At 47.4% G+C, this 25,385-nt stretch overlaps 1 pseudogene; it reads right to left on the reverse strand.

Annotated features, from left to right (window-relative positions):
• LOC107122599 overlaps nucleotides 1–25,385 on the reverse strand; it is a 58,520-nt pseudogene that overhangs the window by 5,451 nt on the left and 27,684 nt on the right.

Below are 25,385 nucleotides of genomic sequence, written 5' to 3' on the forward strand. Positions count from 1 at the left end.
GCTCTGCCAGGAAGTTCTTCCTAATGTTTAGCCGAAAACTCTTCAGATTTGATTTCAATCTGTTGGTTCTGGTCCGACCTTCTGAGGCAACAGAAAACAACTCCAGCCTGACGTCTTTAGGACCTGGGAGGGTCAGTTGATTTTGGGACCCTGACCACAGTGCTCTCTGGGGAACATGTGGGGAAAGGCAGTCCCCCAGGTATGTCAGCCCCAATCATAAAGGGCTTTAAAGGTAAGAACCAGCACCTCAAAGCAGATTCAGTATGCTATAAGTAGTCAGTGCAGTGCTTTCAGCACAGGCTGGATGTGCTCCCGCATTGGGAGGCCCATCAAAAAACTGGCCGCTGCAATTTGCACTAGCTGTAGCTTCTGGATCTGAGACAAGGGCAGCCCCATGTAGAGAGCATTACAGTAGTCCAGCCTCAAGGTGACTATCATATGGCTCACTTTTGCCAAGTAATTGCATTCGAGGAAGGGAACCAATTGCCTGATCAGCCGAGGGTGATAAAAGGCTGACTTGGCAGTGGCTGCTACCTGGGCCTCCATTGTTAAGGAAGCATCCAGGAGCACTCCCAAACTCTGGCACTGGCACCAACAGACCCCCATCAAAGGTTGGAAGTGGTATCCATACCCTCGGCCCACCCCAGCTCAGGCATAAGACCTCCGTCTTCGTCGGATTCAATTTCAGTCGGCTCAGTCTAAGCCATCCAGACACGGCTTGTAACGCCCAGTCCAGATCTTCCAGTTTAAGAGTCAGACTGGCCGCCCAACAACAGATAGAGCTGGGCATCATCAGCGTACTGGTGACATCCGAGCCCGTGCAAGAGGGCACATTTAGATATTAAATAGCATTGGGAAAAGCACCACCCCTTGGGGCACTCCACAATCCAGTGGGTGCCTTCGGGATAGCTGTTCCTCTAATGCCACCCTTTGTCTCCAACCCTGAAGGAAGGAGGCAAGCCATTGCAAAGCAAGCCCCTGGACTCCCATCTCGGCAAAGCGGTGGATCAGTAGCTGATGGTCGACCGTCTCGAACACTACTGACAGATCCAACAGCAACAGCACTGCCAATTTGCCCCAATCCAGATGCCCCTGGAGGTTGTCCATAAGGGTGATCAGTGCCATCTCCGTCCCATGGCATGGACGAAAATTGGCCTGGAAGGGATCTAAAATGGAAACATCATCCAAAAAGCTCTGTAAGTGGATTGCCTCAGCCCTCTCTATTATCTCACCCAAATAGGGCAAATTGGAGACCGGCTGGCAATTTACCAATTTGGCCAGGTCCAAGGATGTTTTTTTCAAGAGAGGACGGACCACCGGGAGATACATTAATAATCTCCCTTAGGGCTCCCTGAAACCCATCATGGCCAGCTTTAATTAGCCACGATGGGCACGGGTCAAGGCAGCATGTGGTGGGGGCATACAGTTAGGAGCAATTAGTTGACTTCCTCTAGGCTGAGCGGACTGAAATAGTCCAAACCTGGCAAGGGGATGTGCACAGGGCCTTGAGTTCACTCAGTTTCAACTGTGGAGGGAGGTTGTGGCAGAGTGACAGGGATTATCTACAAACTTGGTCACAATGCTACTCACCCCTAGTTCCAGATCACTGACAAATAGGAGTGGTTTGCCATTGCTTGCCTTGAGAGCCACTTTGGTGTAGTGGTTAAGTGTGCGGACTCTAATCTGAGAGAACCGGGTTTGATCCCCCACTCCTCCACTTGCACCTGCTGATGTGACCTTGGGTCAGTCACAAGCTCTGGCACAGCTGTCCTTGAAAAAGAGCAGTTTGTGTCAGAGCTCTCTCAGCCCCACCCACCTCACAGGGTGCCTGCTGTGGGGAGGGGAAGGGAAAGGAGTTTGTAAGCCGCTCTGAGACTCCCAAGTGAAGGGCGGGGTATAAATCCAATCTCTTCTCTTCTTCTTCTTTGTGTCGTGACCCTGGTATTCCTTGGAGGTCTCCCACCCAAATACTGGCCAGGGCCAACCCTGCTGAGCTTCTGAGAGCTGACGAGATCAGGCCCGTCTGGGCCATCGATCCAGCCCGATAGCAGCTGAGTCATGGTATTCCACACCAACTGGAGTTTCTGAATTGAGTTTGAAGGAAGATCAATGGACAATGCATTAGAGTAGTCTAGTCTGGATGTCATCGTGGCAGGGATCCAGGTGGCCAGGTCAGCCGTATCAAAGCAAGGGGCCATCTTATGGGCTAGGCTGAGCTGGGAGGAAGCATGATTTGGGGAGATGTTAACTTGCTTCTACAGCACTCCTGTTGGATCTGGTATAACCCCCCCCCCCCCCCCGGCCTTTCACTCCGTCAACAAGGCACGCGCGCACACCCCGCTTCTACAGCAGTACTGTTGGATCTGATATGACACCCCCCCCCCAGGCTCTTAACTAAGTCAGCAAGGGTCAGCCGAACTCCCATCAGAAGTGGGGAGCATAATATCATTCAAGATCTCCAGCTTCCCAACCAACATTACCTCTATCTTTTCAGGGATTGGTTGCAGTTTGTTCACTCTTCGCCAATCTCCCACAGTCTAGCCAGACAGCAATTTAGGATTTATAATGCCACGGGATAAACCTTCCAAAGCAGCCATTTTCTCCAGGGGAACTGATCTCTGTTGTCTAGGGTTCAGTCGTTAATTCTGGGAGATCCCCAGGTCCCACCTGGAAGCTGGCAGAAACCCCTGGCTGACTTGATGCAACCTGACCTTTATGACTCACCTAGGACTGGCTGTTGGATCCTGTCCAACAGCAGCCAACCTATGAAAGTCAATGCAGTGTACCGGATAGAGCTTCAGAGGACGGTCTCAGAGACTCAGGTCTGAATCCCCGTCTCGCTATGGAAGCTCACTGGGTGATTTTGGGCCACTCACATACTGTCAGCGTAACCTACTTCACAGGGTTGTTGTGAGGATAAAAAGGGGCAGAGGAGAATGATGCAACTTCCTTTGGTCCCCAATGTGAAGAAAGCCAGGGGCTAAAGTAAATAATAAACATTGCTAAAGATGGGAGCAGATAAAAGGTAGGTTGGTGAATGGCTGAGAAGGAGAGAATGAGGCAGGGAAAGGGGAGAGGATATGGGGGTTGCCAAGAGGAGATAAGGAAAGAGGAAAAAAGTGTGTGTGTGTGTGTGGTGGTGGGGGGAAGTGAGGTGCCCCTCCAATCCTTGAGGGATCCCGACCATGCAGGTTGGCCTGGCCCAGTGGCCGGCATCATACAACTGGGCCATAGCTTTCCTAGGTGGAGAATGTTTGAAGTGTGGAGATGCTATGAAATCTTTCAGGAAAGGGAAATAAGAAATAGCGAGGGAGGGGGAAATGAGATGCATCCCACAACTCCCTGCCGTTTCCCACTTGGAAATAAAAATTACAGATGTCCTGAGATTTCCACAGGTATCAAACACCTCTCTTTGAAGGACCCCACCACCATCACCAAAAAAAAAAAAAAAAAAAAGGTTTAATCAGGAACTTCATGGATGGGTAAGTGCACGGAGAAGGCTACATGAAACCTTGCTGCTGATTTTGTCCCAACACCACTGGGAAGATGAACCCAGCTCCACCATGTCATAACCCAACACTCTGGCTCTTGAACTTAACTGACCCACATCATGAATGGGGGCAAACTGGGTTGGGTTCATTCATGGGGATCAGTCATGGATGGCCCCAGGTGTGAGTCTCGAGTATCTGGAAGAGAATTTCTTATTTAGAACTTTATACACAAGTGAAAAAAGATGTGCCACACTAACCTTTGGCCCATTTGATGAAGCCCAACTCATAAGCACAGAAAGCTCAAAGTCTGATTTACTTCATACAAATAATAATCTCTCTAATGAGTTATGACCCTCCCTTAGCTGAGTTTTGTTTTCTCCCCACTCCTCCACATGCAGCCAGCTGGGTGACCTTGGGTCAGTCACAGTTCTCTCAAGAGCAGTTCTCTCAGAGCTCTCTCACGCCACCTACCTCCCAGTGTGCCTGTTCTGTGATGTTCCCTCTAACCTGTGCTTTGTGAACCAAAAGACCACGAGCATTAAAGTTGTGAGCAGGCCTGATTTGACTATTGCGTAAATTCGGTTTTTAGAACATTATTACCGTAACCTTTTCATAGCACACAGTGGCACCTTAAAGACCAGTAGTACCTTAAAACACCTGTGAGCATAAGCTGACAAGCCATGAGCACAAGGGTGAGTATCCGTGGGCATGCTCACAGGAGCTCACATTAGTGGGAACCCTGGTGAGGAGAGGTAGGGAAGGAGATTGTAAGCCATTCTGAGACTCTGAGTGAAGGGCGAGGTATAAATCCAACTCTTCTTCTTCACAGAGGCATTATGGGATGTTACTTATCTCTTCAGATGCCCATTTACACACACGAAGCCTCTGGGAAAGAGGCAGGATATTTTTTCCCCTTCAGGCCTGTTAGCAACCCTAATGGAGGTACCTTTCCAAATTAAAGTAGTGAGATGAAATTTCTCAGCCTGCTGCATAAAGGCACAGTCTCCCAGGAGAAATTCAAGGGGGGCTCTGAGGAGTCCGAGGTGGGGAGTGAGCCTTGGCCAAGGTCCTTTCTGGCTCATGGAGCTGGTGGGAGACTCAACCAAACTTCTCTGATTCTCTCTGGGAAAATCTGGGGGTGGGTGGGGAGGACAATTGAGATTGGGGGGTTTGGGGACTTCTGGTTTTAGCAACTCGCAAGCGGGCACGCTCCATCACAGCTTTGATGTGAGCGACCCATAAAATATGCTGATGGGGAGGGGGGCTGAGCTGGTCTTGGCACCCCCTGACCCCTTGTAGGGGGGTCATAGCCTAGGACTCGAGAGGTGCCTCTCCCAAGGCGGAAGCCAAAGGATCGAGGCACTTCTTTGTCCCGTAAGGTCCCCGCGGCACGGAGCCAGCAGTGGCATTTAGAGGCGCACACCGGCCAGAGCGTACAAGTGATCTGAAGCAAGAACCTCTCTATCTACCTAAACGCAAGTAAAGGATGTGAGTGAATTCACGACTCAACAAACATTCGTCAGCGACCAAGACATACCGAAGTCCCAAAATAAGCAGAAGGGGGAGGGGAAAGCCCAAGCCTGAAAAGACTGAGTTAAGCAAGAGGCAGAAAGGACAGCTTGGAAAAAAGCGTAACTTGATTGAAAATGGTGTTAACTAGCGAAAAAGCGATAGACTGTCAGACCCTCAGAGACTATTTGAACTTTTATCTTACTGTAAACAATGATGCGGTGTGCACAAAGAATGGCGGCGAAAACGAAACCTATAATGGAAACTGCCAGCATTTCTTTTCCGGCGTTAACCCGGAAACAACCATAGACTCTCCCAAATGATTGCTGCAGACCTGCGCCACCTACTGGACCAGAAGACCAATTCCAATGTGGAGATTGCAGAAGGAACTTAAAGAAACCCCAGTGAGAACAGACTCTGTTCACCAAGCGAAAAGATTCCTGATGCAGCAAGCACAGAGAGAAGGGTCCTGAGAAAGCAGAAAATGACAAAGATGCAGAGGAAGAAAGAGGGAAAGGAAAGTCTTGACATCAACCTGAACACAATGGCAGAATCCTTCGATTTTAATCAGAATTAATTTGGACTTCGATAAAAAATTAGGAGGAAAGAAATAAGCAAAAATAGATTGATCTTGTTAGTCTCATTCCTACCTTTATTGTATATGTTAAAGTGAACTCTACACCCTAATCAAGTATGTCAGAGATTGTTTGCTGTCTAACTTGATTTTCTTTTGTTATTAATAACTCTCACATTTTACTATTTGCAGAATAAAGAGATGTTTCAACTACCTTAAACTACTGTAACCAAAATCCTTGTTACTCTATATTTTAGGTTGTTCCCTTTCCCTGACCCTGTAGAGTTGTAGTTTTAGAAAAGCAATAAAAATGTTATTTGTTTTTTAAAAAAGAGAGAGAGACTGGGAAATTTGAGTCCCACAAGGTTCACCTGCCAACTCCACAGATACCAGTCCATTTCCACAATACTGGATGATATTGGGGGCTCTGACCCCTTAGAACTTACTGAGTTGTTGGGTTGGGGGACAAAAGCTTTTCAACCCAAATAAATCCTACTCCCAGAACTCTTTCGGCTTCAAGGTGGCGGCACCCCAAAAAGATTAGGGTTGTGTCATTCATCTCCGGAACTGCTTGTCATCTAAAAATGTTTGTGAATTAAGGATGCTAGCTGGGCACACTAGGTTTATGCCAGTAGCAGAGAGGTGGTAGATATCAGTTACCCTCAACTTTACTATTCCCTCACAGGATTTGGGAAAGGAAAGGTTTTTTGCCAGTTTTGTTGATGTCAGAAAGCGTTAGATTGGCAGATAACCTGAAGTGGCAAATTTCACAGAGGAGGGCAACCACTAAAAAGGCCCTCCTTTGCTAAACTACTTTCTGAGCCTTTCTGAACCTCCAGCACCGGGGCGTCTGAAGAAGACCCTCATCAAAAACAGCTATAAGAATGTTTCACCCTCATATGGATTCTCTGAGGAACATGAAAGTGGGATCTGTGCCACAAGCTTTTGCCACACGCTGAGCATTTATGAGGTTCCTCCCTTGTGTGGAGCATTTATGAGGTTCCTCCAGGCTAAAAGAGACATGAGCTGGTCTTGAATCTCCTTTGATCAGCAGAGCCCATCCTTGGTTTCTTCTCTGTGAGATCTTTTTGAGGGCTTCAAATATGGCTAAAGCTTCTTCCACAGTCCAAGCATTTCAAACATTTCTTCCTAGTTAGGGTAGGATTTCTGTGTAGATTCAAGCTTTCTTCAAGAGATATATAGTTTCAATGCTTTACATGTTCTCTGGTTGTCTTTTAGGAGTGGAATAAGGGAAAAACTTTTTTCATGGGCTAAGAAGTTACATGGTTTCTCCTTGTGTGGGTTCTTAGATGCTGTAGAAGTTTTCCATGCGGAGTGGAACCCCATACTCTGAGCATACAAAAGACATTTCCTCTGTGTGGGTTCTCTAACACCGTTGAAGACTGCTACTGTTAATCAATCTCCTTCTACACTCTGAGAACTCAAAATGTTTCACCCATGTGGTTTCTTAGGTCCTGCTCAAGATGGCAACTCAAACTGAATCTCTTTAAATACTCTAGTCTTAACTTTCTTTAAACAAACTTTAAACACTCTTAAAGTGATCTCCTAAACTTAAACTTTAGACACTTTAAACAGCATTCAAAAGTTTTCCCCCTGTATGGGTTCTGTGATGCTGTTGAACACTGCCAGTATTACTGAATCTCTTTCCACACTCTAAATATTTCAAAGGTTTCTCTGCTGTGTGGATTATCTGATGCTGTTGATGATGGCCACTTTGACTGAATCTCTTTCCACACTCTGAGCATTCAAAAGGTTTCTCCCCTGTGTGGGTTCTCTCGTGCCACTGAAGACTTCTACAGCCACTGAATCTCTTTCCACACTCTGAGCATTCAAAAGGTTTCTCCCATGTGGTTTCTCAGATGCCGTTGAAGATGGCTACTCCGAATGTATCTCTTTCCACACACTGAACATTCAAAAGGTTTCTCCCCTGTGTGGGTTCTCTGATGCTGTTGCAGACTGCTACTGTCACTGAATCTCCTTCCACACGCTGAACATTCAAAAGGTTTCTCCCCTGTGTGGGTTCTCTGATGCTTCTGAAGACTGCCACTCTGACTGAATCTCTTTCCACACACTGAGCATTCAAAGGGTTTCTCCCCTGTGTGGGTTCTCTGATGCTTCTGAACATTGCCACTATGAATGAATCTCTTTCCACACACTGAACATTCAAAAGGTTTCTCCCCTGTGTGGGTTCTCTGATGCTGTTGAAGATGGTCACTCTGACTGAATCTCTTTCCACACACTGAGCATTCAAAGGGTTTCTCCCCTGTGTGGGTTCTCAGATGCCGTTGAAGATGGCCACTACGAATGAATCTCTTTCCACACACTGAACATTCAAAAGGTTTCTCCCCTGTGTGGGTTCTCTGATGCTGTTGCAGAGTGCTACTCTCACGGAATCCTGTGTGGGTTCTTTGATGGAGTTGAAGACTGCCACTCTGACTGAATCTCTTTCCACACACTGAACATTCAAAAGGTTTCTCCCCTGTGTGGGTTCTCTGATGCCGTTGAAGATGGCCACTCCAATTGAATTTCTTTCCACACACAGAACATTCAAAAGGTTTCTCCCCTGTGTGGGTTCTCTGATGCTGTTGCAGAATGCTCCTGTAATGGAATCTCCTTCCACACGCTGAACATTCAAAAGGTTTCTCCCCTGTGTGGGTTCTCTGATGCTGTTGCAGAGTGCTACTGTCACGGAATCTCTTTCCACACACTGAGCATTCAAAGGGTTTCTCCCCTGTGTGGGTTCTCTGATGCCGTTGAAGATAGCCACTACAAATGAATCTCTTTCCACACACTGAACATTCAAAAGGCTTCTCCCCTGTGTGGGTTCTCTGATGCTGTTGCAGAATGCTCCTGTCATGGAATCTCTTTCCACACACTGAACATTCAAAAGGTTTCTCCCCTGTGTGGGTTCTCTGATGCTGTTGCAGAGTGCTACTGTCACGGAATCTCTTTCCACACACTGAGCATTCAAAGGGTTTCTCCCCTGTGTGGGTTCTCTGATGCCGTTGAAGATAGCCACTACAAATGAATCTCTTTCCACACACTGTACATTCAAAGGGTTTTTCCCCTGTGTGGGTTCTCTGATGCTTTTGCAGACTGCTACTGTCAGTGAATCTCCATCCACACGCTGAACATTCAAAAGGTTTCTCCCCTGTGTGGGTTCTTTGATGCTGTTGCAGAGTGCTCCTGTCATGGAATCTCTTTCCACACACTGAACATTCAAAAGGTTTCTCCCCTGTGTGGGTTCTCTGATGCTTTTGAAGATGGCCACTCTGACTGAATCTCTTTCCACACACTGAACATTCAAAGGGTTTCTCCCCTGTGTGGGTTCTCTGATGCTGTTGAAGATGGCCACTCTGACTGAATCTCTTTCCACACACTGAACATTCAAAAGGTTTCTTCCCTGTGTGGGTTCTCTGATGCTGTTGAAGACTGCTACTGTAACTGAATGTCTTTCCACACTCCGAGCATTCAAAAGGCTTCTCCCTTGTGTGGGTTCTTTGGTGCACAAGGAACCGTGATCTATTTCTGAAGTACTTTCCAGATTGAATGGATTTACTTGCCTTCATTATCCTGTACTTTAGAAAATGTACACTACACTTTCTTTCATCTCGCTTCTCAATCACACAGCTGCCCTTCTTTCTCTTAAGTCTGCCTCGATTCTTGACGTTTTCTTTGAAGTTATCATTTCTAACTCTATCTAGCGTTTGCTGATGAAGTTCCTCACTCTCCTCATTTGTCTCATCATCCTCTGCTGGAATAAAGAGAGAGAGCCCGTTAGCACCTGGAAGGGCTTGTAAGGTCCAAAGGCATTTATATGACTGCAGTAGGAAAGCATTGATGGTCCTTTGGCCTCGTCCAGCTTGGCTGATCTCAACCACCCTCCTCCTTTCCCTGGAACATCTAGTCTTTAAGGATACCTCACCCCCTCAAGAACCACAGCTGAGCTCTTGCCCAGAAGGAGTTTCTGAGACTCCAGATTTCAGGCCCCCTGAAGGCCTCCCTCCCACCTTACCCAGTGGGCTGTATGATTGTACAAAACCAAATGTTGCTCAGAAGTGAATCAGAAATCCCCCCCCATGGACATCCTGTTCCTGTTCCCTTGACATAACCGTGAAGGATACTCACTCTCAGCGAACTCATTTGGGAAGGATATATACTCTTGGGATCCTCTTGAGGAACTCTCCAGCCTCTCTTTGGATTCAAGGCTGTTGTCTGTCTCCGCCATAGTCTCTCTTATACTTCTGGGTTCTTTCACAGAGAAAGAGAGAGAGAGAGAGGGAGAGAGAGAGAGAAAGTGATCATTCTTATATGGGGAAGGAAAGAAATTAAAGAGTAAAAATTCTTCTGGAAGGATGGAACTATGATCGAGATCAAAGTCCATAATCCCAATTAGTATAAAGGGAGTGGATCTGTGAGGCAAAGCACCCTAGTTCCGCGAAGGGTTAATGTAGTTAAGTGTGTCCTGTATATATACATATATACATATACATAGACCTTTATTGGCATAACACGGGAACAATAAGGAAGGCAATGGAACAGATAAATTAATAGAACGAATTAATAGATCATAACTAGTTATATCAAGTTACACCAACAGGGGATCATTTTTAAACTTCTCAAGAATAGTGAACACAGTTAAAAAATATAACAATCCAAATGAGCACAAGGGGGATTAAGACTTATGCGCCCTTACCCTTAGCTTCCAAACATAAGCTAAGAATTCAGCAACAGACAGGGTAATTGCTGAGAACTTATCAGACAATAGAATTTTAAGATCATTGTCAGTTGAATTCCTTGTGGAAGGTAAGTGGGGACTGATCAAATGGCTGCGCATAATAGAATATTGGGGACAGCGTAGAAGAATATGAGCTACTGAATCAGGTTCACTATAGAGACAATTGCAGGTTCTATCCCTGTAGGGGATACCCCTATGTAGTTATTAATTGGCCTTGTCCAACTAAAGTCCCCTCCTGCAATGAGGTCACCCTCTTTATTATTTAGTGGAATTAATTCACAATGCATCACAATTCTTGAACAAAAGAGAATAGAGTATCAGAAATTGGTCCGTTTAAGTCCCCCCCAATCAATCACCAGATATTTAGTAATTCAAGTATAAATAAAGTGCAAAAGTCAAACAGCTAAAACTTTGAGCACAGATCCATGAGACAAATACTTATGTTTTGAACAATAAAATATAGGAAATAAAACATGCAATATGTATTCAACAGCCAGACAGTACTGGAATGTCAGTGTTCCCCTTGCATCTGTATCCCTAGGTACATCCTAAGAGAACTCCCCAGTACAACCTCTAATAAGTAGAAGCAGGAAAACCTTAGTCCTCTTCCCCCCTCCCTAAGAATAGTAAACAGCAATTTAATATAATATTTTTTAGAACTTTTAGATAGATCTACATCGAACTTCCAACCTTAACCATAGCAAAAGTCTGTAGAGTTCAACAGGCAGATATGTAATGCTGATCCTCCAGCCCCGAGACCATTCAAAGAGCTGCCAGTTATGTTTCCATCTCAGGGGCAGAACTGAGCACAGCCATCTTGCTTGTTCTCCTAGGGGGTGATGGGAATTGTAGTTTTCTCTTTTGTGTCTGCCAGGACTGTTTTGAGTCCTGGCTTCTTGTAGTATTTTTGTTTCAAATGCCCACCCGCAAATTGCACAAGCAGATCCCTGTGGCCTTTCCTTCTTAGGCTAATGGAAGGGCCAATCCTGAAGGAAAACCTTAGTCCTCTTCCCCCCACCCTAAGAATGGTAAACAGCAATTTAATATAATTTTTTTAGAACTTTTAAATAGATCTACATAGAACTTCCAACCTTAACCATAGCAAAAGTTTGTAGATTTCAACAGGCAGATATGTAATTCTGATCCTCCAGCCCTGAGACCATTCAAAGAGCTGCCAGTTATGTTTCCATCTCAGGGGCAGAATGGAGCACAGCCATCTTGCTTGTTCTCCTAGGGGGTGATGGGAATTGTAGTTTTCTCTTTTGTGTCCGCCAGGAGTTTCGTCTTGTGTGTCCGCCAGGACTGTTCTGAGTCATCAGAGAGTTTGAGTGCCTGCAGAAGCAGGCAAAGTGTCCAGGGCAAAGTCTTGCCATGCAAGCCTATCAATGTGTTTTTATGGAATATGAACTGTGCAAAGGGACTGTACAACATGGAGACCTGAGAATACCTGTTGAGACTGCACACCTGAAAGAGGGACACCTTCCTTTAGCGTTGTTGCAACAGTGATGGTCCGATGAAGCAGTTCCATAAGCCTGCACCAAGCCTCAGATGCCATGCCATGGAAAATCATGAGGACAGAGCACTCCAGATGCCATTAGGAGTTTCTTCAAACACATGTAGGCAACACCCCCCCCCATCCAAGCTGGCAAAGCTGCATGTAGCTCTGAGACTCCAATAATAGTTGCTTAGCAACTTATTGCTCAACCATCAGCAAGCCGGCTAGGGCCATCAAGAGACAATAGCCCTAGCCTGATGATTCAATCACTCTTCATCCAGGTGCCAGTACTCAGTCTAAGTTTCTAGCTCTCAGTATTGACCACTCCTTAGTCCCCCTCCCCTCTTCCAGCCAGCCAATAGTATGTTTTATGGGACGGACTAACAGAAGGTGTCACAGGGGGATGTGGCAAGCCTAGCCCCCCCCCCATGTTATAAAAGATGCTGACCTACCACATGGCCGCTCTCTCTTACCCTCTCCACGACCCCTATCAAAGCTTTAACCCTCTTATGTCCAGCTTGCTATCCACATACCCTACCTCCATCTTTAACCTCTAGTCTGCAGCTAGAGTCCACGTGGCTCTGCCGGTTCAGAGCACCTGTTCCCCATCTTCTATTTCTAAACCCCTCCATCAACCAATGAGGACAGGTAAATATCTCCCAACCAACGAATATCCTGCTCATGCAACTGTGTTAAGGACCTATCTTTATTTCTTAGTATAAGCATAAATGTGTGTGTGTTTGTGTATTGTTTGAATGATACATATCCTCCAGTAAAAAGACATCATATTTTACTGAATATAGTCTCTGTGTCTGTTCTGGTACTTACAGCAAAGGTGGGACTTCTGTATACATTGGTGTGAACCCTAATTTGCCTATTGCCAATTAATAATCATAACCTCCCCTAGACTAATTGATAATTCAAGGCAATTTGGCTAACAAATGAAGGTGGATCCCTGATGAGTGACTTGTAGTTTCCCTGAGCGTAACCATTTGTAAGAAACACTGGCTTGTTGAAGGCACGCAATAACAGATTTCAGAGACCTTCGAATGCGGAGAGCTTCCTGGGGGGGGGGCATCAGGGAAGACTAAGATCTCCAGATTCTTAAATAAAATATGCCCCTTTATCCTGGCTTCTTGTAGTATTTCTGTTTCAAATGCCCACCCGCAAATTGCACAAGCAGATCCCTGTGGCCTTTCCTTCTTAGGCTAATGGAAGGGCCAGTCCTGAAGGCTCTCAAAATGGCCGGCGCCATTCCCTGTGTGAGAGAAGACTGATAATATCTGAGGAGTCCTCCACTTCCTCACAGACACCTCTAAATTTTAAAACTGAGTTGTTTAGATTGAGCTTCCAAGACAGTTAAACTATCTCGGGTCTGCTCTTCAAAGAGCTGTACGTTTTTCGCATCTTCCTTCACTAACATCCCCATTTTAAGTGCTGATTCTGCCATTTGTGAGGTTTGTGATAAGGAGGCTTGGATTCCCTTTAACAGGTGATCTGTAGCATCTGATCTTTAAGCCTTGATTCCATTCTCTCAAACAGTGATGGCAAATCCTGTTTATTCAGAATAGTCTCAACTAGCTGGGTGCCATTGCAGCTCTTTCAGAGGTGAAGGAGGAGGAGTAAAGCAGACCCTCAGGAATTTCCCTCCCCTTACAAATCATGGCAAACTAGAGACAGCGTTTGACATTAGTGATGTCTCATTTTTAAATTCTTAACACACACACACACATATAAAAATGGGTCTGCTTTACTGGTGTGCACTCTCCTCGTGAACCCACTGAACTGGTTGCTGCTCAAGTGCAAAGAGTAGTGACTCAGGGGGACCCAGACTTTGGTTCTTGACAGAATCATTTCCAGGTCACAGACAGAACAGATGCCTGTAATCCCATCCAGGGGGAAGAGTGTGTGGTAAAGGCTGGCAACAGAGAAAGGAGGAAATCTGGCCCCTTCCAGAGTCCTTCTGAGGGCCTCTCATCCCCACCTTTGCCTCAGGCCCAGGACACCTTCTCTGGCTTGGATGACGGCCCCAACTCTGGCCTCACTTGCCCCCGGGCAAGTACACACACATGAACAACACAGGAAGCTGCCTTGTACTGAATCAGACCCTTGGTCCACTGAAGTCAATATTGTCTACTCCGTCCGGCAGTGCCTCTACAGGGTCTCAGGCAGAGCTCTTTCACATCACCTGCTGCCTAAGCCTTTTCACTGGAGATGCTGCCAGGCTTTGGACCTGGGACCTCCTTCTGCATGCCAAACAGATGCTCTGCCAGTGAGCCACAGCCCCTCCCCAACTAGTGGGACAGGCCTCAAAACAGTGTACTGCTATTCAACATTTTGATTCACGCCTCATCTCAATGGCAGCAATTCACACCTTTGGCACCTATGAAAGATCCTTACCCAGGAAGGCCACATTCCCATAGTTCTCCAGCATGACTTCCCTGTACAGAGCTCTTTGTCCCGGATCCAGCAGGGCCCATTCTGCCTCAGTGAAATAGACGGACACCTCCTCAAAGGAAAAGGGACCCTAAAAGAAAAAGCAGATTCCCTCGTCAGAGATCACGCAAAGCAGAGATTGCACACTGGAAGGGAGTAGTCTAGAAAAGTACAGGACGGAAGGCCTGGGATGGGTAAAGGGAACGGCATTCAGAGGATCTCTCACCAGGACACCTTGTAGAAACTGCAGGAGCAAAGGTCGCCCTGAGAAAGGAGAAGGGACCCAGGCTGCCCCCTGCTTATCTCTCCTACCTGGACTGGAGGAGCACCAGCCGTTTCCACACCTCTGAAAAGACGATGGCTCAACAGCATCTCTTCACTGCCTGTTCCTGAGAAAAAGGAGGAAGGAGGGGTGTTTGTTCCCTGCTTCACGAACTCCCTTCCCAGGATTGTGAAACCTTGCCCTTTGTACACTCAACATATTTTTAACACTTTTTACTAAATTCTGGGAGAGGCAGGAGAGAAGAACCAGGTACCTATGAGCCTCAGGGGAGTATAAATGCTGCCAACATATTTTGGACTTCTGTGAGACTTCTGTCTGGCCTGGGGGGAGGGAGAGAGTGGAGAGGGGGGTGGAAATTATGTCACAGGACACATCACAATCACCTTCGGCCCAGATGTGACTTGAGCACATTTGGAGACTCGAGGGTCATATGAGTGAGTTTTCAGCGTGTCTCCTGGCATGCTCACTTCACAACCAGGTTTGCAGCCAGACGCAACAACAACATGACAACGTATCTGTCCCAAGCCGCACCCCAAAGCCCCTTCCCAAAGCTCCTGGGGGTGCCAGTCCACAGCCTGCCATCCCTGCGCCAGCATCCGGTTTCCCCCAGCAGCCTGCCAGATGCCCTTTTAAGGACGGGCACAGAAGCCATATTTCCCCATGATTATTGGCCCCTAGAAACTGGTTTTCAGTGCTCTGCTGTCCAAAAGCTGGAGGCTCCCTTTATTCACCAGGTTGAATAGAATCATAGAATCATAGAGTTGGAAGGGGCCATACAGACCATCTAGTCCAACCCCCTGCCCAATGCAGGACCAACCTAGAGCATCCCTGACAAATATTCATCCAGCCTCTTCTCGAAAGCTGCCAGTGAAGGGGAGCTCACCACCTCCCTAGGCAGCTGATTCCACCTTTGAACCACTCTGGCCGTGAAAATGTTTTTCCTAATGTCCAGCAAATACCTTTCTGCATGTAATTTAAACCCGTTGCTCCGGGTCCTCTCCTCTGCTGCCAACTGGAATAGCTCCTTGCCCTTCTCCAAATGACAGCCTTTAGAACATAAACATAAGAACATAAGAGACGCCAATGTTGGATCAGGCCAAAGGCCCATCCAGTCCAACACTCTGTGTCACACAGTGGCCAGAAATACCAGTGCCATCAGGAGGTCCAGCAGTGGGGCCAGGACATTAGAAGCCCTCCCACTGTTGACCCCCCCCCCAAGCACCAAGAAGACAGAGCATCACTTGCCCCAGAGCCCCTAGCTATACCTTGTGGCTAATAGCCACTGATGGACCTCTGCTCCATATGCTTATCTAATTCCCTTTTGAAGCCGTCCATGCTTGTAGCACCCACCACTTCCTGTGGCAGTGAATTCCATGTGTTAATCACTCTTTGGGTGAAGAAGTACTTCCTTTTATCCGTTCTAACCCGACCGCTCTGCAGTTTCATGGAGTGCCCACGAGTTCTTGTATTGTGAGAAAGGGAGAAAAGTACCTCTTTCTCTACCTGCTCTTTCCCATGCATAATCTTATAAACCTCGATCATGTCACCCCTCAGTCGTCTTTTCTCCAAGCTAAAGAGCCCTAAGCGCTTTAACCTTTCCTCATAGGGAAAGTGTTCCAACCCTTTTATCATTCGAGTTGCCCTTTTCTGCACTTTTTCCAAAGCTATAATATCCTTTTTAAGGTGTGGTGCCCAGAACTGCACACAGTATTCCAAATGAGGTCTCACCATTGATTTATATAGGGGCATTATTATATTGGCTGATCTGTTTTCAATACCCTTCCTAATAATCCCCAGCATAGCATTGGCCTTCTTTATTGCAGTCACACACTGTCTCGACATTTTCAGTGAGTTATCCACTACAACTCCAAGATCTCTCTCTTGCTCAGTCTCTGCCAGTTCAGACCCCATCAATGTGTATTTATATTTAGGATTTTTGGCTCCAATGTGCATCACCTTGCACTTGGCCACATTGAACCCCATTTGCCATGTTGACGCCCACTCGCCCATCCTTGACAGATCCCCTTGGAGTGCCTCACAATCCTCACTGGTTTTCACCACCCTGAACAACTTTGTATCATCCGCAAATTTAGCCACTTCACTGCTTACTCCCATCTCCAAATCATTAATGAACAAGTTAAAAAGCAGTGGACCAAGTACTGATCCCTGCGGTACCCCACTGCTTACCACCCTCCACTGAGAAAATTGCCCACCTACACTCACTCTCTGTTTTCTATGAACTAGCCAGTTTTTGATCCATAAAAGGACTTGTCCTTCTATCCCATGATTTTTGAGCTTACTTAGGAGCCTTTGATGAGGAACTTTATCAAAAGCTTTCTGGAAGTCAAGGTAAATAATATCTATTGGATCCCCCTTGTCCACATGTTTGTTCACCCCCTCAAAGAACACTAACAGGTTAGTGAGACAAGATCTTCCCTTACAGAAACCGTGCTGAGTCTGCCTCAATAGGTTTTGTTCATCTATGTGCCTACTAATTCTTTCCTTAATAATGGTTTCCACCAATTTACCCGGTATCGACGTCAGACTGACTGGCCTGTAATTTCCCGGATCTCCTCTGGAACCCTTTTTAAAGATGGGAGTGACATTAGCTACCTTCCAATCCTCAGGAATGGAGGCAGATTTTAAGGAAAGATTACATATCTTTGTCAGGAGATCTACAAGTTCACATTTGAGTTCTTTCAGAACTCTCGGATGTATGCCATCTGGGCCTGGTGATTTTTCAGTTTTTAAGTTGTCTATCAGTTTTAGGACCTCCTCTCTCATCACCTCAATCTGACTCAGGTCTTCCAACACCCCTCCTGAAATCAGTGGTTCTGGAGTGGGCAAGCACTTCTCATCTTCCACAGTGAAGACGGAGGCAAAAAATGCATTTAGCTTCTCAGCCATTTCCCTATCATCCTTCAATACTCCTTTTACCCCTTGGTCGTCCAAGGGCCCCACTGCCTCCCTGGCTGGTTTCCTGTTTCTAATGTATTTGAAGAAAGTTTTATTGTTGGTTTTTACGTTTTTTGCTATATGCTCCTCATATTCCCTTTTTGCCTGCCTGACCTCAGACTTGCATTTTATTTGCCATAGCCTGTGTTCCGTTTTATCAGCCTCACTGTGACTAGCTTTCCACTGCTTAAAGGAATTCTTTTTACTTTTTACAGCCTCCATTACTCTGTTTGTTAACCATGCAGGCTTTTTCCTATACCTGTTTGTGCCTTTCCTAACCTGCGGAATATATATTTTTTGAGCTTCTAGGATCGTAGTTTTAAATAGATCCCAAGCTTCCCCAATTGTTTTGACCCTTTCTACTTTTCCTTTCAGTTTCCTCCCCACGTGTCCCCTCATATCAGAGAAATTACCCCTTTTAAAGTTAAAAATGGTTGTGTGAGTCTTTTTGGCCAATTCTCTATTTGTACAAATGATGAACTCAACAACATTATGATCACTGTTTCCAAGCGGTGCAATCACTTTTACATCTCTCACCAGGTCTTGAGTGTTACTTAGGACCAAATCAAGGATCGCCTCTCCCCTGGTAGGTTCCGTGACCATCTGCTCCATAGCACAGTCATTTAGAGTGTCTAGAAACTCAATCTCTTTTTCCCGACTAGAACACATATTGACCCAATCAATGTGTGGGTAGTTAAAATCACCTATTATTACACAGTGTTTTTGTCTAGTTGCTATCTTTAAGGCATTCATCATTTTATAATCCTCCTCTATCTTTTGATCTGGTGGGCGATAACAAACTCCCAGTGTTAAGTTTCCTTTTGGCCCCCCTATTTCAACCCATAGAACTTCCAGAAGCGAATCCAATTCACTTAGCCTCTCAATCTTTCTAGACTTTATACCCTCTCTGACATACAGAGCTACCCCACCTCCAACCCTTCCCCCCCTATCCTTCCGATATAATATATAACCGGGAATCACTGTGTCCCACTGATTTTCCTCATCCCACCAAGTTTCAGAAATACCCACAATGTCTATTTTTCCCTCCGACACCAAGCACTCCAACTCCCCGATTTTACCTCGGACACTTCTAGCATTTGTATAGAAACAGCTGTAATTTCCCTTACAAGTTAAGCCTGCATCCTTCCTCTTGCTATCTCGAGTCGTTGTCCGGCAGTCCATGTCACCAGCCATGGCCTCTGTGGACAATTTCAATCCACCTCCCTGTAGAAAAGCAACCGGTACCCCCTCACCTCTCTCAGATGAGCCAACCCGAACCAGAGACTTTTCATCTCCTGTCGGCTTTCCCCCAATATTCAGTTTAAAAGCTGCTCTGCCACCTTTTTGATTTTAAGTGCCAGCAGCCTGGTTCCTTCTCGGGACAAGTGGAGACCGTCTCGCCTGTACAGCTCCCTCTTGTTCCAAAAAGTATCCCAGTGCCTAACAAACCTGAACCCTTCCCCCCTACACCATCGTCTCATCCACGCATTGAGACTCCTGATCTCTGCCTGTCTCTCCGGCCCTGCGCGTGGAACAGGTAACACTTCTGAGAAGGCTACCTTGGAGGTCCTGGACCTAAGTTTCCTGCCCAGCAGCCTAAATTTCTCCTCCAGGACCTCACGACTGCATTTCCCCACATCGTTGGTGCCGACATGCACCACGACCACTGGCTCCTCCCCAGCACTATCTACCAGCCTATCTAAAACACGCGTAATGTCCGCTACCTTCGCACCAGGCAGGCAAGTCACCATACGGTCAGTACGCGGGTTCGCCACCCAGCTGTCTACCTGCCTAAGGATCGAATCACCCACTACCAAGAGCCCCCCTCCCACCCTGCTCAGGGATGGTTCCTTGGTGCAAAAGGAGAGCCGCTCACCAGCTGGGGAAGAGGTCCCTTCTGAGGGCACATTCCCCTTATCCTCAGCATGGTGCCCTGTTTCCCCTAGACCCTCATGCTCCCTGACAGCAGCGGGGCTGCCAGATCCAGAGTGGGACGAAGCTAACAAGTCCCCGAGAGTCTTTTCTGTGTGCCTAGCTGACTGTCTCTGCTTCTCCAGGTCAGCCACCTTGGCCTCAAGGGAGCACACACGTTCCCTGAGAACCAGGAGCTCCTTGCACCGAGGACACACCCAAGACTTCTGCCCAGTGGGCAGATAGTCATACATGTGACACTCCGTGCAAAACACTGGATAGCCCCCAACCCCCTGCTGGCATTCTGGCTTCATAATTCTTTTAAAATAAATAAATATAATCCCCCTTTTAAACCCTTGGTATTTATGTGGGTTTTGTTATCAAGTCAAATTATTTTACGGGAAAGACAAAGAGCCTAGGGCCTTGTCTTTCTGGCTCTTTTTGGGCTTCTTACAGCGCCCCTAGTCTAAGAGTCCCTAGGCTAAGAGCCACAGGCAAAGAGCCCTTTAGCTCACCCTTCGGCTCGTGCCAGAGGCTCGTGCCTCTGCCAAGGTGCTTCCTTAAATAGAGGCCTCCCCCAGCAGAGGTCAGGCAGCAGCTATTCAAATTCAAATTCACCCAGGCACTCAATCACAGGCAAAACAATGCCCCTTCCACTTCCTCTCAATTACAGGCAATCCCAGTCAAACAATGCCCGTTCCTCTCCCACACTCAATCAGCCAGGACTCTGCAAGAACTCTAAGTGCTTCCACACACTGCTAAACACAGTTTTCCCACAAAATATCCTTAGCTGAATTCTCTCAGCTGAAAGCAAGTAAAAGAAACCCACTCACCTCTCTCACAGCTCTCTCTCCTGCTCCTGCTCAGAGCTCAGCTGGTCTCCTTTCAGATATTTAAAGAGAGTAATCATGTTCCTCCTCAATCTCCTCTTCTCCAAACTAAACATTCTCAAAACCCTTTGCCTTTCCTCGTAGGGCTCAGTCTCCAGACCCCTGATCATCCTCGTCGCTCTCTTCTGCACCCTCTCGATTTTGTCCACATCCTTTTTGAAGTGAGGCCTCCAGAACTGCACACAGTATACAAGGCAGTATACAGAGGGGCTATGACCTCCTGCTATTTCAATGCTATGGCCCTTTTGATACAACCCAAGACTGAATTTGCCTTTTTTTTGCCACCGCATCACACTGACTGCTCATATTTATTTTACAGTCCACTCTTACCCTTACCCAGAATAGCTCTGTCAAGGTTTGTCTACCTGGTATTTTTGACCACTGTGTGACACAGAGAGTTGGACTGGATGGTCCATTGGCCTGATCCAACACTGGCTTCTATGTTTTTACCTTTTCTCTTTTGAGGCATCTCAAGTTCCTTTTATGGAAAGAAGGTGAGATATGAATATTTCAATTAATGGGAGCAATTGCTCTCCAGAAATTTCTCTAATCTCCTTTTAGAGGCATAAAAGCTAAGGGACATTGAATGCTGAAAATTAACTGAGTTGTGTCAAGAAGTATTTAATCCCCCCCCCCCCCCGATCTGAACTCTCTACCCATCAAAGTCACTGGGTGCCCCAATCGTATCCAGGCACAAAGAGACCTTACCAATGGGGAGGGCATCTTGGGCATGCTCCTCGGCCTGAGCACGCTGCCCTTGCTCCAAGGAAGCTTCTTCTGCCGCAGGGAATGCATCTTCTATCTTCGCGGATGGTGCCCACATCTGAAACAGCAGCGAGGGAGAGGGGTAAGAGATGGAATGGAAGAGAGACCAAGGAGTGGATCCTGCCCGACTCCTAGACTCTGCACCCTTCTATCAGCTGACCTGGTGAGTTATCTGGAGGGACCAGAAACTCTCTAGGAGAATATGCTGCTTAAAGACACCGTGCAATCTCCCACTTGGATGATTAACACTTGGACAAATATCTCCCAGGGACACTTTAGGATAAAGGCACATATAATTTCTTGGACATATTGAAGGAAATCCCCTCACCTGTTCTGTCTGCCTCTTCTCCTCTGCCTGACTCAGGAGGAAACCTTCGGCCAGGGCCACTGCCTGGGAACTGGTCTCCGGCCCACATCCTCTGATCCAGCACTGCATTTCGTGGGGCAGGATAGTCAGGAACTGCTCCAGGATCACCAGGTCCAGGATCTGCTTCTTGGTGTGCCTCTCCGGCTTCAGCCACTGGTTGCAAAGTCTATGGAGCTGGCTGCAAACCGCTCGCGGCCCATCGGCCTCATGGTAGCAGAATTGCCAGAAGCATTGGCAATGTACGTCTGAGATTGCAGTGAGCTGAGAATGGATCTCTGGCACTGGGCTTTCCCAGAATTCATCACTACATCCATCTTGGGTGGGATGGGGGCCTTTCCTTGCTGTCTTGCCAGTTCCAGGTCCTTCTGGGTTCTGCTCTTCCATCTCTTTCCTTTTCCCTTGGGACACCTCTGTAAAGATGCCTTCAGTCACATGCCTATGAAGAGAGGCTTCTCTTTGGGAGGAAGGAGAGACACAGGCAGTCACATGGGAAATAAAAGAACATGCAGATACATCACAAACCTTCATATACTCAGGAGACACATGAGAATTGCCCTGGTGGATCAGAACAAAAGGGCTTCTTGTGGTTTGTAGACCAGGTTTACTATCATTTTTCTATATTAAAAACCAAGCTGTTTTAAATATGCCTCCATGGTTCTTTGGGAAATGAAACACTGGACCTACATGAAGGTTTCTTCTCTTCGGCAGGGCGAAGTCATCCATGTTGGTTAGGCACCACCCCTCTCGCTCCAGGCAGGGTATGCAACTTTTTTATGCCTTCCAGGACCTAGAGGGAATGTCCTTCCAGACATATAATAGCCTAGTTCCCAATGCAAACAATGACTCGAGGTAACTGAGCCAAGTAACATTTATTGAACACATTTATCACCTTGAGGAACTTTAACGCCAAATCAGTGGGAATATATGTTGGATTATGTTGCCCCGCCAAAGAGATCTTCAGGTAGGTCCAATGTTTTGTTCTCTTTCGGGGGGGGGGGGGGGGTCATCCACATTGGTTATATACACCAGCTATGATGTAACACAGGGTGAGAATCGATGTTCCCTTTAAGCTGTGGAGTCTTGTGAGCAAAAAATCTCCTTTGTGTGCTCCTGGCATCAAAGTTGTAAGCGAGCAATCAATTAATTGCTGCATCCATTAGTTTGCTCTGCATCAATTAGCTTGCCCTGAGGTCCTCCCGCAAGGCCGCCATAGACTCCTCCCCCCCAGCCCCAGGACAGCCCTTTTCTGCAGGGGAACTAATCTCTGTCTGCCGTGGGTTGTAATCAATACTCCCTCTTGTGTGAGGGAGTCTCGTGAACAAAAATCCTACTTTGTGAGCTACTGGCATTAAAGTTGTGAGTGAGCGGTTTTGGCTGCTGCACAAATCAGTTTGCTCTGGAGCCCTCCTTCCTGAGCTAAGATAAAAATGTGTGAGCCGGAGGCTAAAAAACTGTGAGCTACCTCACAGTAACTCAGCTTAGAGAGAACAGTGGCTGAGAATACTGAGCAAGACATACTGCAAAACCTGTTGGAGAACCCGTCTGCTCAGGGCAGCCTCGACCGATTGCTGCTGATCGATTCTATCATGTTGGCCAAAAGTACCAAATGAGGACCAGGCGGCCCCCCTACAAAGCTCTTCTATAAGAGCCCTGGTAGCAAACGCGGCAGAGGCCACCGCCGCTCTGGTAGAATGAGCTGTGACCCCTGTGGGCGCTCTCATCCCAGAACCTCATAGGCTTTACTAATGCACGCTCTGATCCCGAAGGAAATAGTCACTTTGGAAACTCTTTTTCCCAAATTCAAAGTCCCACGAGAAACAGGCAAAGTCTGAGATTCTGAATCTGGCCGTTCGGTGTATGTAGATCTGGAGGGCCCTCCGCACATCTAGCTTGTGCCATGGCCACTCTCTGGAATGGGTGGGCCTAGGGCAGAAAGATGGTAAAATTATTTGTTGGTTTACGTGAAAAGAAGAATTGACTTTCGGTATGAACAATGGATCTGTACACAAAACCACAGAATCTTTCTGAAATATACACAGCTCCTTTCTGACAGAGCAGCTAACTCTGAGACCCATCTTACAGATGTTATAGCAACTAGGAAGGCGACCTTCCAAGACAGTAATTTTAGATCTACTGACTCCAAGGGCTCAAAGGGGCTTTTTACCAGAGCCTGAAGCACCTTAGACAGACTCCAGGTGGGAAACTTGTGACAAACTGCAGGTGCTAGCTGTGCCACACCCTTAAGGTACCTTTTGATGTACTTGTCTGACACAACCTTTGCCACCTCCCTGCTCCCCAACATCACTGCGATCGCAGTCACCTGGCGCTTCAGGGTATTTGGTCTGAGAACCTTCTTCCAGCCAACATGGAAGAAGGCGAGAGTGTCTTTATGAGACAGCCTGAAAGGATCTACTTGATGGGCCTTTGCCCAATTTGAGAATGCTTTGTTTTTGTTGTTCAGTTGCACAGTCGAGTCCGACTCTTTGCGACCCCATGGACCAGATCACGCCAGGCCTTCCTGTCTTCCGCCATCCTCTGGAGTTTGCTCAGCTTCATGTTCGTTGCATCAATGACACTGTCTAACCATCTCATCCTTTGCCATCTCCGTCTTCTTTGACCTTCAATCTTTCCCAGCATCAGGGTCTTCTCCAGTGAGTGCTCCCTTCTCATTGGGTGGCCAAAGTATTTGAGCTTCAGTTTCATTATCTGGCCTTCCAGGGAACAGTCAGGGTTGATTTCTTTGAGGATTGACTGATTTGATCTTGCAGTCAAAGGGACTCTCAAGAGTCTTCTCCAGCACCATAGTTCAAAAGAATCTATTCTTCGGCGCTCGGCCTTCCTTATAGTCCAACTCTCACAGCCATACTTGAGAATGCTGCCCATGTATAATTATATATCCGCCTCGTTGCTGGGCGTCTGGCCTGGACCATCTCATTTCTGGGGGCCCCGGGGGACTGGAGACCTGACAAATCGGTGAGAGGGAAGGCTGGTGAAGTCTATCTTGTATCCAGATTGGACTATAGAAAGAACCTACTGGCAGTGTTCCCTCTAAACTGAGTTAGTGTGAGCCAGCTCACAGGTTTTTAGCCTCCGGCTGCAGTTGAAAACGTGGATTTATTTTGTTTTTTGCTTTTCTTGAAAACGTGGATTTATTCTCGATGCTTGGGGATCCAACATATTGTTAGAACTGTCTTTCTCCTATCGTCCCGAATCTGACACGATCATGAGCGGGACAGAGGGAACAGTACCTACAACGGAGGGGGACACGGGATCGGTCCCTACAACCTCCACGGCATTGATCACCACGACCACCATACCCACGTTCGGCGCGGTGGGGGGAGCGATTCCCCGGTTACCTGCGTACCTTTCTTGGCTGCCACCAACACCTTCGCGATGGGGCCCGAGGACGGTACCGACGCAGGAGGATTGGACTTTGTATAATGCCAAGGGCACCAGAGAGGTGTACTCCCGCAGAGGAAGTGGACTTCGGGAGAGTTTGTTTGACAAAGGCCTTTACCCCGAACCAGAGAGACCGGCGGTAGCTGGGATGGGTCTGGATGTATGAACCCCTTGGGGAAGGGGCCCGAGCGGGGTCCCAGGAGGGAGCGTCGGCCCCTCCAAGCGAAGGGGACTACGAGCCGCCACCGACATACCGGCAATCCGAGCGCCTCTCGGAGGAGGGGACGGGTGAGCGTCTGAATGAACTGGAACAATCGGTACGGGACATGATGAGGACTTTACACGATGTGTTTGAAGCTCTGCCGGGGATGATGGACATTCGCATGGCTAATCTCTTGGCTGCTCATGCCCCGCAACAGCCGCCTGCTCATGCCCCGCCACAGCCGGCCGCACCGGCCCCTCCAATTCCGCCGGCACCGGGAGCCCCTGAACCGCCAATGTCGTGGCCTGCAGGACCGCCGTTAGCGCCAGGCCTGCCGCCGCCGCTGCTG

Source organism: Gekko japonicus, unplaced genomic scaffold (assembly GCF_001447785.1).
Source record: "Gekko japonicus isolate JY-2015 unplaced genomic scaffold, Gekko_japonicus_V1.1 scaffold1563, whole genome shotgun sequence".
Taxonomy (NCBI): domain Eukaryota; kingdom Metazoa; phylum Chordata; class Lepidosauria; order Squamata; family Gekkonidae; genus Gekko; species Gekko japonicus.